Genomic DNA, 13,058 nt, shown 5'->3' on the forward strand with positions numbered 1-13,058 from the left:
TTTACTTTATGTGTATATGTGTTTTGCCCACATGAATGTATGTGCCCCACATATGTACAGTACCCATTGAGGCCAGAAGAGGGCGTCTGTTCCCCGAACTTGAGTTATAGATGTTTGTTAGCCACCATATGGGTGCTGGGAACCAAACTCCTGTCTTCTGCAAGAGCAGCAAGTGCTCTTAACCATTGAACCAACTCTTCAGCCCAAAGGATTTGTTTTAAGGCCACACTGGTACAGAAACTGTAGAAAAAAGAGGAACAGGGCGGAGTGTGGCCTCAGCATGTCAAGTGCTTTGCACCAACTTGGCTGTTCTCAGCAAGTGATTCTTTCTACCCCATTCTCATTTACCCCATATCCTTCCACCATGGGAAAATCTCTGCTTGCTTTCCATGCCACATAATTTTCGCTTGTATATGGCTCCATGTGCTCTTCTCTTTTCACAAGCAGTCCCTGCTGCAGTTTTATTTGTACTGAGACAAGGTCTCACCAGGTAGCCCAGGCTGTCCTTGAACTCAGTCTTCCTCACTGGTAATGTGCTTGCATAACATGCCCAAGGCCCTGGGTTGTGTCCCCAGTACCATGAAAAAAAAATTTCCTAAGGTAGAACTTGTCTGGCCAAGCTCACATTTTTAAAAATTTTTTAATTTTTAATTTTTATGTGGATGAATGTATTACCTGCATGTGTGTAAGTGCACCCTGTGTAGTGCATTGCCCATGGAGGTTAGGAGAGGGCATTGGATTCCCTGGAACTGGAGTTATGGACAGTTGTTAGCCATCATGTGGGTGCTGGGAACCAAACCTGGGTCCTTTGCAAGAGCAGCTAATGCTCTTAACCCCTGGGCCGTTTCTCCAGCACCCCCTGAAGTTCACATTTTCTTTTTTTAAAAAAAAATTTAATTATATTTTTATGTGTATGTATGTGTGTATTGCCTGCATGTAGGTAAGTGTACTCGTGTCGTGCAATGCCCACAGAGGACAGAAGAGGCTGTCGGATCCCCTGGAACTGGAGTTATGGACAGTTGTTAGCTGCCATGTGGGTGCTGAGATTTGAACCTGGGTCTTCTGGAAGAACAGCCAGTGTTCTTAACTGCTGAGCCATCTCTCCAGCCCCCACATTTTCAAATCAAGACACAACCAGAATTGGCTGGGGTTGGGTCAGATGCCCACTCTCGGGCCCAACAGCTGTGATAGGGAAAGTCATGGGTGGCCCAACATTGTCACTTTAGCAGGAGCTACCTATAATAGGGTGAGAAAGGTAATTGATTTTGTGTGCTCCTAAAAGCAAGTTCTTTAAACTATCTGAATTCAGTGTCGTCTGTAAAGGAGTAACTATGCTGCATGATTGTCCTGAAAAGCAGAAACCACATGTATACTATACTTAGTCCTCAATAAATTGAAACTATTATTGCCATCTTTATCCTTATACCACATATAACACTACATATTTTGATATAATAACAAATTGACTTAGAATGGACTTCGAGGACACAACGTAAGTGAATAAGTTGATTGGCAAATGAATATCTTACATTAATTATTCATTAATTTTTTTGAGACAGAGTCTTGCTATCTAGCCCAGGTTAGCATGCAACTTTCTATGCAACTCAAGCTAGCTTGGAACTTGAGAATTTCCTGCTTCAGCGTTTAAGTGCTGAGATTACAGGTGTGTGCCACCATACTAAGCCAATTCCATTACATACATATATGAACATATATGAATTTTTTTTAACTTATTATTTTTATTTTATGTGCATGAGTGTAGGTAGGTGCACCTGTGTTGGGCAATGCCTGAGGATGTCAGAAGAGGGTGTTAGATCCCCTGGAACTGGAGTTGCAGACAGTTGTGAGCCATCATGTGGGTGCTGGGAATTGAACCCGGGTCCTCTGCAAGAGCAGCCAGTGCTCTTAACTGCTGACCTATCTTTCCAGCCCTGAATAGTGACTTTTTCACATGGTCTAAAATAAATGACTATTTAGCAATCTTTTATGTTCTAGTCACAAAATTTTTTAGACCAAGTGTTGTCATTTTCTAAACAAGATGTATTCAAGAGGGTGTGAAATCCGGCATTTAAAGCAAAGTTAAAGAAATTTGTAAAGCAACAAGGTTCACCGCAATGAACTTTGAAGAAAGTGTACGTGCAGTATGCATTTTGGTGTTGATTCTCATGATCCTAGAAGTAGGAAGGCGGGGCTGAAAAGATTGAAGTCAGAGAGAATCCGAGCGTGCTTGTGTGTGCACTGTACACACACTTGAACATCTTTAACAGTAGTTGGTATGGGAAGGGGTTATTTCTTGTAATAGATAAGACAGCTGTGCTTGGAATAGGGAGAATGCAAAAATAAACAAGCCATAGCCTTGCTTTCCAGAAAATTTCCTTCCAAAGTGAGGCAGAATAACACTTGGGTTAAGAATTAAACACTATATTGGGCCAGTGAGATGGCTCAGAGGGTAAAGACGCTTGTTATGCAAGCCTAGCAACCCAAGTTCAAATCTATAAAGGTGAAAGGGGAATTCTTCTAGCCGTCACATGTGTGCTGTACAATATACACATAATAATAGTAACAATAATAATTTAAACAAAATATAATTAAACTCTATATTCATTGAGACTTAGGTAGGGCCTAGCTAGTACTAACTACCTCCTGTGACTTGAAGCAACATTTTTTCAATTTGAATACCACAAATTTCAATGTAAAAAACAACAACTCTTTCTTAGGACCAGAGCAAATCATTTGGGGGCTAAGGAATCTATGCTCATTAGGTTCTGACTCCTTCACATACAAACAATAGACCAACCTCAGAACAGTTAGGAATGAGATAGCCAGAGTCTCCTAGGAGGGGGAAGATGGGGCCAAGCTGGCCTCTGGACCATCTAGATGCCTGCAGCAGACTAAGGCCCCTACCTACCCCTTACCATTTGCCAAAGCCCAAATGTTTCCTGGGATACTCTGGTATATACCAGAACTAGGCCCTTTGTAAGACATGTAAGTGGGGCCAAGAACACAGCATAACAGCTAAATCTTTGAATATCTACATAATTATATATATATATAGTTAAATATATTTGCTCATTTAATTTGTACAACAATTCTGGAAGATAGGTACAATTTCCAGTGAATTGCTCGAGTTCATCTTCTTACCAAAAGCATCTAACTTATCCCTTGTGGGAACATTTGGACATTAAGCAGACTGACTTCAATTTCTGAAAGAAGAGCAGTACTAATAGACAGTTTGCAAGGAAGCAACTACTCTTTGTGTACTTGAATCATCCCACTTTTTATTTCTTATTTTATGTATATGAGTGTATTGCACCCATATCACGCAATGCCCTTGGAGGACAGAAGAGGCTGTCGGATCCCCTGGAACTGGAGTTACAGACAGTTGTTAGCTGCCATGTGGGTGTTGTGATTTGAACCCAGGTCTTCTGCAAGAACATCCAGTGTTCTTAACCACTGGAAAATGCTCAAGATTCTTAGATAGGATGGAGAGACCTCAGGAAGGAGATGCTGAAATTCCTGATAACCAGGAAGGGGGAACCCGAATAATTAACTGGAGAAGTAAAAGTATGTAACCAATATGTTTACCCTGAATTTGTGAAGCAGGTCGATGACTCTCATGTAGTTGTTGGCAAGCCTCAGCTTAGAGCTTAAATCACCCAGATCTTATTTCCTAGTGTTTATTAGCACAAGCTACATGTTTCAGTGATGCTAGATATGTGGAATGCAGATAAATAGAGGAAAGAATAAGAAAGGCAGGAATGAAAAGTGGGTCTAGGGCAGCCATCTCCCAAAGTGAAGGGTGGCCTGTTTAGAACAAAAGAAGATATTAGATGAAAAAGGCATGGCAATTTTCAATAATTTTATATTTGGAACCAAAGCCCTGTTCTTTTCAACATGCACATCATAGAAATCAAGTTTCTAGGAAGGTAGGGATCATCAGAACATCCCTGGAGATCCATAGTTCAGATTCAAAGTTGAAGAGGCACATGTGATTTCTGTTGAGCAGAAGTGTCAGAATTTTAAAGGGATAAGAAGCCCTGGCCCAGGGCTCCAAACATCACATATGTTAGGGCCTTGCAAGAATACAGACTTGGAGTTAGGCCACAATAAATCATCCTTCTGCTTAATTTAATATTTTAGAACACCCAACCATTGCATGTGAATATGCTGCCCATTCTCATGTATGTTCTGGTTATGTAACCTAGACAAAAATAGCATATGAAATCCATATCCCCAAAAGGCTTTTTAAAAGGAAAGACATTATATATTGAACATTTCATTTATAGCACAGTTGTGGTTGAGTTTAAAACAAAAGTTATTAGGCAGCCAGACATGGAAGTACATGCTTATAATCCAAGTACTCAAGAGACTGGATCAGGCGGCTCATGAGTTCCCAGCCAGCCTGGGCTACATAGGAGTTCAAGGGCAGCATGGGCTATATAGCAAAATTCTCTCTCTCTCTCTCTCTCTCTCTCTCTCTCTCTCTCTCTCTCAGTTTTTTTAGCTACTGTAGAAAATGTACAATGCAATTATTACCTTGAATACAAAAACTGACATATAGAACCTATACTTACAGGATATGATAACAACTGGACCAATCAGATTGAGAACCATAAATTGAGAATTACAAGAAGACATCATAAAAACATCATTGGTCATCCCTCATCTCTACTATGAGATTTGTATTTGTTCATCTCTGAACATAATTTTTAAGCCAGATAACTTAGGATCATAACATTTTGGTCTTTTAAAGATAGAAGAGAAAAAAAGAAATAAAAGCAAAGAAAGAAAGAAAGAAAGAAAGAAAGAAAGAAAGAAAGAAAGAAAGAAAGAAAAAGAAAGAGAATATGTAACAGTTGACCAAAGATCTGACAAACACAACTCACTAGATAATTGAATTGGATCATTGATTTTGTGAAATCCCACATCAGGCAGCTAGTATGAAGGCCTCACGAGCAGGCTTCTATGAAGTGGGGGATAAAGAGGCCCAGAACATGGCTCAACACCAAGAAGTAACCATTTTCTCATTTACTTAAGTATATTATGTACATATTAAGAAGTAATAGGCCAACAGGCAATCAATGGCTGCTGGTATAATAGCCATTCTTCACATGTGGTTATTTAAATTAACATGATAATAAAGTTTAAAACAGCATGGCATCATACTAGCCACATTTAAAGTACTTGATAACCACATATGACCAGTGGGTACCATAATGGACAGTACAGATATAGAACACTCCTGTCATCACAGAAAGTGCTACTCGGCCTGGAAGAAGAAACACTGAACACTTAAGTGGAGTTACCTCTGGAGAAGTAGAGGCATTTGGAGGGAAGAGATGAAAACTTGCTTTCTCCATATATGTCTGCTATGTAGGTCTGAGTGTGATGAGGACATGTTCATGTAATTTATACAATGTAAAACTAAATTTAAATAAATATTTTCTCTTCTGTGATTTCAGAGTTGCAGAAAATTCAGTCAAGGATCAGGTGTCCCAAATTTTAGGGGGTGGAGTATCTCATAGGAAAAGAAGAGTTATCCAATTTCTGTAAAACAGCTGTTACATGATGTGATTCCTATGTCTGGGGAAGTTTTAGAACTAACTTGTGCTTTTGAAATATTTAAAATACTGTTGTAATATCCACCCATTATCCATTTGTTCAACATTTTACAGCATTTGATTAGTACTTGCTGTGTGTTAGGCACTGCTGTGCCTATTGAGGTCACATCAGGGAAGAGAATAGACCAAAAAAAAAAAAAAAACAAATCCTGCCCCCATAACACTTAAAGAAAATAAAAAACAACAAAAAGAATGTAAAATATGGTATGCTAAAAGGTGATTATGTACTATGCAAAAATATGGCAAGGAAGGGTATGTAGTAGTTTGAATGAGAAATATTTCCCATAGGCTTACATATTTGACCACTTGGCCCTAATTGGTGGTGCTGTTTGTGGAGGGTCCTGGAACTTTTAGGCAGCATGGCCTGGCTAGAGGAAGCACATCACTTGGGGTGGGCTTTGAGAGTTCACAGCCTTGTCCCACTTCCAGTTGCTCTTTCTGTTTCCTGCCAGTGTTTGAAGATGTGAGATCATAGCTTTCAGTTCTGGTTGTCTTCTTCTATGCCTCCCCAACCAGGATGGACTCTTATCCCTCTGGAACTATAAGCCCAAATAAACTCTTCCTTCTGTAAGTTGTCTTGGTCACGGTGTCTGATCACAACAATACACCCGAAACTCCAGCTCAACAGGATCCAGCGCCTTCTGGTCTCTGCAGGTGTTTGCACTCATATGCTCAAGCCCATATATATGTATTTAAAAATAATAAAAAGAGCTGGGTGTGGTGGTACACACCTTTAATCCCAGCACTTGGGAGGCAGAGGCAGGAGGACCTCTGTGAGTTCAAGGCCAGCCTGGTCTACATAGTGACTTCCAGGCCATCTGGGGCTACAGGGAGACCCTGTCTCAAAAAGGCAAAATAATTAATAATAATAATAATAGAAGAGGAAGAAGAAGGAGGAGAAGGAGGAAGAGGAAGAGGAAGAAGAAGAAAGAAGAAGAAGAAGAAGAGGAGGAGGAGGAGGAGGAGGAGGAAATATTTGATCCTGGAGAGATGGCTCAGGAGTTAGAACTCACACTGCTCTTCAAGAAGACCTCAGTTTGGTTCTCAGCATGTATGTTGGTTGGCCCACAACCACCTGTAACTCTTGCTCCAGGATATCCAACATCATAGCAATGGAAAAGTAACTAATACAGGGTAATAAGGAGTTCAACGGTAAGATAGTTGAGGAAATTTATATATATATATATTTATAAATAAGCCATAGGGCTAGGGCGATGACTCAACAATTAAGAGCACTTGCTGCTCTTACAGAGGACCTAGATTCAGTTCCCAGCACCCACACGTGACTCACAATCACCTGCAACTCCAGTTGCAGGGGATCCAATACTCTCTTCTAGCTTCCATGGGCATCAGGCATGTACATGGTGCACATATACACACGCAAGCTAAACGCTTATACACAGAAAATAAAAATAAATCAATCTTCAAAAAAGAAAAGAAGCACTGAGCCATATGGAGAAACTTTTGGAGAAAGCACATTCCAAGTGGAGAAAATGAGTGCAAAGGCTCAGAGGCAGGAACGTGTGTGATTTCTTCCAAAAGTAATTAGAAGGCCAGTATGCCTACTGGAAGTGAGCAAAAAGGAAAAGTAATAGGAGATACAGCCAAAGAGATGAGGCAGAAAAGAAATGCATAGGAGGCACCCAGGAATGAGGCTTCTAGGACACTTTAAGACTGGATTTTACTCTAGGAAGATGGCTCACAGGATTTTAAAGAAGGTATGATCTTCCAGGTTTGGTAGCACAGGCCTGGAATCTCAGTAACTCAGGAGGCTGAAGTTGAAAGACATGCCTGGGCTACAGAGCAAAACCAAGGCTAGCCTGAACCATTTAGTGAGATCCTGCCCCAAAATAAAAAGAAGAGGGGGTGGGGCGGGGAGATGGCTTGGCAGTTTAAAGCACTGGCTGCTCTTGTAGCAGGGCCAGAGTTTGGTTCCTAGTGCCCACATGGTAGTTAACAACAATCTGTAACTCAGTTCCAGGGGATCTGATGCCCTCTTCTGGCTTCCATGGGCATTGCATGCACGGGTACACTTACATAAATGCAGGCAAAATACTCATACACATAAAATAAAACATAAATTTAAAAAATGTAAAAAGGCATAAGAGACTGGGGACATAGCTGGCTGGTAGAGAGTTTGCCTAAGATCTTTGAGACCCTAGATTCAGTTTCCAGATCAAACAGGAGGAGGAGGAGGAGGTTGAGGAGGATGAGGAGGAGGAGAACAAGGATGAGGATAAAAATGAGGATGAGGAGAAAGAGGAGGAGAGGGAGGAAGAGGACGAGAGGGAGGAGGAAAAAACAGCAAGCAGGCATAATCTGATCTGTTTTTTGTTTGTTTTTAGTGTGTGAATGTGTCTGTGTGTGTTTACATGCGTGTGTGTGTGTGTGTACGCACACATGTGCATGTGTTCATGATATGCTAGATATCATGATATGTTCTCCCCACCGAGTTATAGCTGCATCAGTATGTGTATGGCTACATATATGTGTGAGTGTGGTGTATGGGTGTGCACACACCTGTGCATGTGAAGGTTAGAGGAGGATGTTGGGTGTCCTGCTCTATCACTCTTTGCCTTATTCCCTTTGAACCTGGAGCCAGGCTGGCAGTCAGCAAGTTCCAGCGATCCTCCTGTCTTTGTCCCCCTACACCACTGGGTTATAGGCATGCAGAGGGCCACAGCTGGCTTCTTTACTTGAGTGCTGAGCTCTAAACTCAAATTGTTACGCTTGTTCAGCAAGTGTTCTTAACACACTCTCCAGATCCTGTTTGTTTCTTTGAGACAGGGACTCATGTAGGCCAGGCTGGCCTGGAACTCACTATGCAGCTGGGAGTGGCCTTGAATTCTTGATCCTCTTGCCTCAGTTTCCACACTGCTGGGATTATAGGCATGTACCATCATACCTGGCTTTGACTGTGCTTTAACAAGACCTTGGCTGATATGTTGAGAATAAACTGTTCCAAAGTCTAAGGTAGAAACAAAACCACAGCAGTAGAGGTAATGAGAAGTCAGATTCTAGATTGATTTTGCATAAATAAAATTTGAAATCAATTGAACGCAAAGTGTGAAAGAATGAGGAGCGAGAATAATTCCAAAGAACTGGAAAGCCTGGGTTACCATTCTCTAGCATGCAGAAGGCACTGGAAGAGGAAGTCTACAGTGGGAAGGATGGGAAGATCTGGGGTTCTGTTCTCAATTCACGCACTTTGGTATTCCTATTAGATCTCTGGGTGGAGATGTCAACCTTGTATGTAAAAATCTGAAGCTCGGGAGAGAGAACTGAGGCAAAGAGAGGGGTTTATAAGATGACTGAATACAGGTCTTAAAGCAACTGGACTAACTTTGCACTACAACATATGAAAACATAAGTGCAGATATAAGAGGCCCAAGTTGTCAGATGAGAAGACACTTAAATTTATAAACTGTCTCTCCTCATCATCATGGAGCATCAAGAAATTAAGGACTTGGTCTGCCATCATTGCTCTATCTCTGCTCCCTAAAGCAGTATGTGACATAGAGTAGGTCCTTAATAAATGCTAGGTAAATGGTGACTGGAGAGAGATTGGTTATTGATAAAAACAGAAACAGGCATTAAAGTCTGTAAGAAAACACACATATTTATCAAAGTTCCATAAATGTATCTTATCATCTTAGTATACATTATAGAAACTAGGGAAAGTTAGAAGAGGAAAAAAAATTTTTGGTCTTTTTTTTTGAGACAAGGTCTCCAGGTAGCCCCACCTAGCCTGGAACTCACTATGTAGTCCAGGCTGGGCTTGAACTCACAGAGATCCACCTGCTTCTGCTTCCCGAGTGCTGATATTAAAGACGTGCACCACCACACCCAGCAAATTGAGCTGGGCAGACAAAAGAAAATGAGGAGGAACCCAATAGAGGAATGATTTTGGAAGCTCTCATCAAGAAATTCCAATGGACTCTGGTACGAACATTTGAAATTTGCCCTGTTCTGACTTTTTTTCTGGTTCCCTGTCTAGAACTTATAATGCTAACTACTCTTGCCTTTACTTCTCCTTCACATCCCCTATTCACCAGTTAAGGACTTTCTTTTCTCCCTACAGACAAGAGTTAGGCAATTTGGGAGTCTTTTAAATAGACCCACTGAAGGGGTACCCCAATTGCCTCATCCTGCATCCCTGTTCAGTGTAGAAGAAGCCAGAGCAGTCTGCATCCCTACTCCCTATTGGCAATTTGGGTAACCTCTTCAGAGGGTGGTGTGATAAGAATAGGAGGTAGCAATTGGCTAGGCAGTTAGGGTCAAAAGACCCCAAAGAAAGTAGTCTCTTGGCTAAAAGTCAAAATGTCCTTGGGCCTCTTAGCAACATACTCTGTTCCAAAGGCCAAAAATATCAAAAGTATTTGGGAGCTCTTATCTAATCCCTAAAAGACTTTAGGGCTACCTCTTCAGAGGGGGTAATGTTAGCATAGCAAAAAGCCCCACTAAAAAAAGAAAGAAAGAAAGAAAGAAAGAAGAGAAGAGAAGAGAAGAGAAGAGAAAGAAAGAAAAAAGCAAGCAAGCAAGCATGAGTTGTCAGAAAAAATGATCGGGAGATATGGGAGTTGTTGGAGGGGAGGGAGTGGGCATGGATTTGATCAAAACACCTTACATGCATGTATGAAATTCTCAATAAAATTTTTTCAAGTTAAAAAAAAGAGGAAAGCAAGTCCCCAGTAGTTCTATTTCTCAGAGAAAGCTGCTACAAACACTTTTTATGTTTAGTTTCAGTTTTTCTGATATGTCATATATATACAACTTTTAAATCTTACTGCATAAGCACTTTTTTCACTCAATATGTCATGATTATTTTATCACAGCATCTAAATAGTTTTCAACCTCATTAATTTGTAAAGCAATAAAATATTCCACTGAATAATCATACATAGAGCTAGAGAGATGGTTCAGGAGATAAGAATATGTACTGTTCTTACAGAGAACCCAAGTTTAATTCCCAGCAGCTACAAAGGTCAAGTTACAACAGCTTGTTACTTCAGCAAGGCATAATGATACACAATTTTAATCCCAGCACCTGGAAGGTGGAGGCAGACAGATATCTGTGAGTTTGAAGCTAGCCTGGTCTACAAGCAAGTTCCAGGCCAGCTAGGGTTACATAGTGAGACCTTGTCTGAAAAAAAATAATGAAAGAAACAAGGAAAGAAAGGAAGAAAGGAAGGAAGGAAGAAAGAAAGAAAGAAAGAAAGAAAGAAAGAAAGAAAGAAAGAAAGAAAAAAAAAAGCCAGTAACTCCAGCTCCATAGGGATCTGGTGCCCTCTACTGGATTCTGTGGGCACTTTCACTCACATGTGCACATACCCCCACACAGACTCACACATATACACACAATTAAAAGTAAAATAAATCTTAAAAAGAAAAGCCACAAATATTTTTCTATTGTTGAGTATTAATTTTTAAAAATATTTTCCTAATATAAATAATGTTTTAAACATAGTTCTGAACCTCTGATTATTTCCTTAGTATAGATGCCTAGGAGCTAAATTACTTAGATTAGGGGTATGAACATTTTAAAGATAAACATTTGAAGAACGTTTTAACATGTATTGGTAAATTACCTTCTACAAAAGCTGAATCATTTACACTCACATTACAATGTATGAAAGCACCTATCTTGTTGCCATCTCACTGGCATTAAGTATTATCTTTGTCAATTTTATAGACCAAAAAATGGCACCGTGCTGTTTCAATTTGCATTATTTTGATTACAAGAAAGACTGAACATTTTTCAAATGTTTATTAGCCATTTGTATTTTCTTCTGAGAATAATCTGTCCTTTGCTCACTTTTCTATTGTTGAGAAGTAGGTTGAAGCTGTTTAAAAGCAAAACAATATAGCACAGCTAAAAAGTTACCTGAAATACCTTTTTATAACGCATTTTGCAACTTTGTTTAGAGCTCCCTTGTAAGAAGACCATTTGAAAAAGCAAAAATGAAAACAATATTTCACTGCAATCATCCACTACCTCTGGACATGAGAGGGTGGTTGCATTCATGAACTCACAGCAGCTGAGAGTGCACATGCGAGACCTGTACACTACCAAGCAAGACATATTCCAAACATAGGTGTGGAAGGACTCACAAAATCCCACCCCTAGGTGAGGAGCTATTGGCAACTGATGGCTACTGGGGGAGGAAGAGTCAATTCTCTTCAGGGATGCAGGCCCTGAAAGGCTACCCATGCTCCAGTAGATGGCCCTACACCCTTACACAGACTGGCAGCACTGAGTGAACTCAATGGGTTTACAAGTGAAAAAGAGCACAGGAAGTTAGGAGGGAATAGTGGGGGAGGGGTTAGGAGAGGAATTGGGATGGAATAGAGGATGGAGATTGAATTATTTATTTTTTAAAACATAAAAAAATTAATAAAAAAATATAAAACAGGTGTGGAAGTGCTTGCATCTAGTTCAAACCAGTAATCACTGCCCTTCCAGAGATCGGGGGTAAGAATTTTTATTATGCCCTGGAATGAGGGCTTTCCTAAAACACTTACCGTCCACCTGCAACTCCCTCGCATGTGGAAGCACACAACAGTGAATTTCAAATAGCAAGAAGAGACCTAGAACTAAACGTAATAAATATCACATTTCATTGATTATAAAAATGCCCATTCCCCTCACATTTCAACATGTCAAAAATTAGAAAAGGACTCTGAATAAAATTTTTCTTAAAATTAGTGTTGGCTGTTGTTCTACATTGTGACACCTATGAAGTGGAAGTTAAGCTTACAGCTAAGAGATTAGATTTGGGCTGGAGAGATGGCTCAGTGGTTAAGAGCACTGACTGCTCTTTGAAGAGGACCCGGGTTCGATTCCCAGCACCCACATGGAGGCTACAAACCGTCCTTAACTCCAGTTCCAGGGGAATCAGAAGCCCTCTTCTGACCTCCGCGGCATTGCGTGACATGAGTGCATTCACATACATGCAGGCAATACACTCATAAAAAAATAAAAATAATAAATAAAATATTTAAAAGATCTTAGATTTCTGACATGAATATGTGCTCATACTAAGAGAAAGTAATCTTAGCTGGATGTAAGAAATTCCTTACCCCAAATTATTTTTCCCTTAGGCGGTTGAGCTTAATGAGTTTATCATGAACAACAATTGTATATTGTATTCATATTTCATTTCCTTTCCCCAAATTTGCAGGTGACATAAAAAGCAAGAAATTTGAAAATTTAGAGTAAAATGTGTATAATCTGAGGTGAGGAAGGGCACACAGGTGGTCTTTTTTTCAAGACCAGGGGTGAGGGCTGAGGATGTGGCTTGGTGATAGAATGCTTATCTGGCATGTGCGAGGCCCTGTGTTCTGTTTTGAAGCATCAGAAAACAAGATCAAGGGTGAAATAAGCTCACAGGAATGAATGCTGTCCTCATCAACATTTTAAAGAAGTGGACTACAAAA

The 13,058-nt window shown here is 40.2% G+C and overlaps 1 protein-coding gene across 3 annotated transcripts in view; it reads right to left on the reverse strand.

The window, feature by feature from the left end:
* Window positions 1-13,058, reverse strand: part of Pcyt1b (phosphate cytidylyltransferase 1, choline, beta) — a 103,095-nt gene that overhangs the window by 52,257 nt on the left and 37,780 nt on the right. The gene's annotated exons all lie outside the window — the stretch shown is intronic.

Source organism: Nannospalax galili, unplaced genomic scaffold (genome assembly GCF_000622305.1).
Source record: "Nannospalax galili isolate Female #2095 unplaced genomic scaffold, S.galili_v1.0 scaffold7, whole genome shotgun sequence".
In the NCBI taxonomy this organism is placed as follows: Eukaryota; Metazoa; Chordata; class Mammalia; order Rodentia; family Spalacidae; genus Nannospalax; species Nannospalax galili.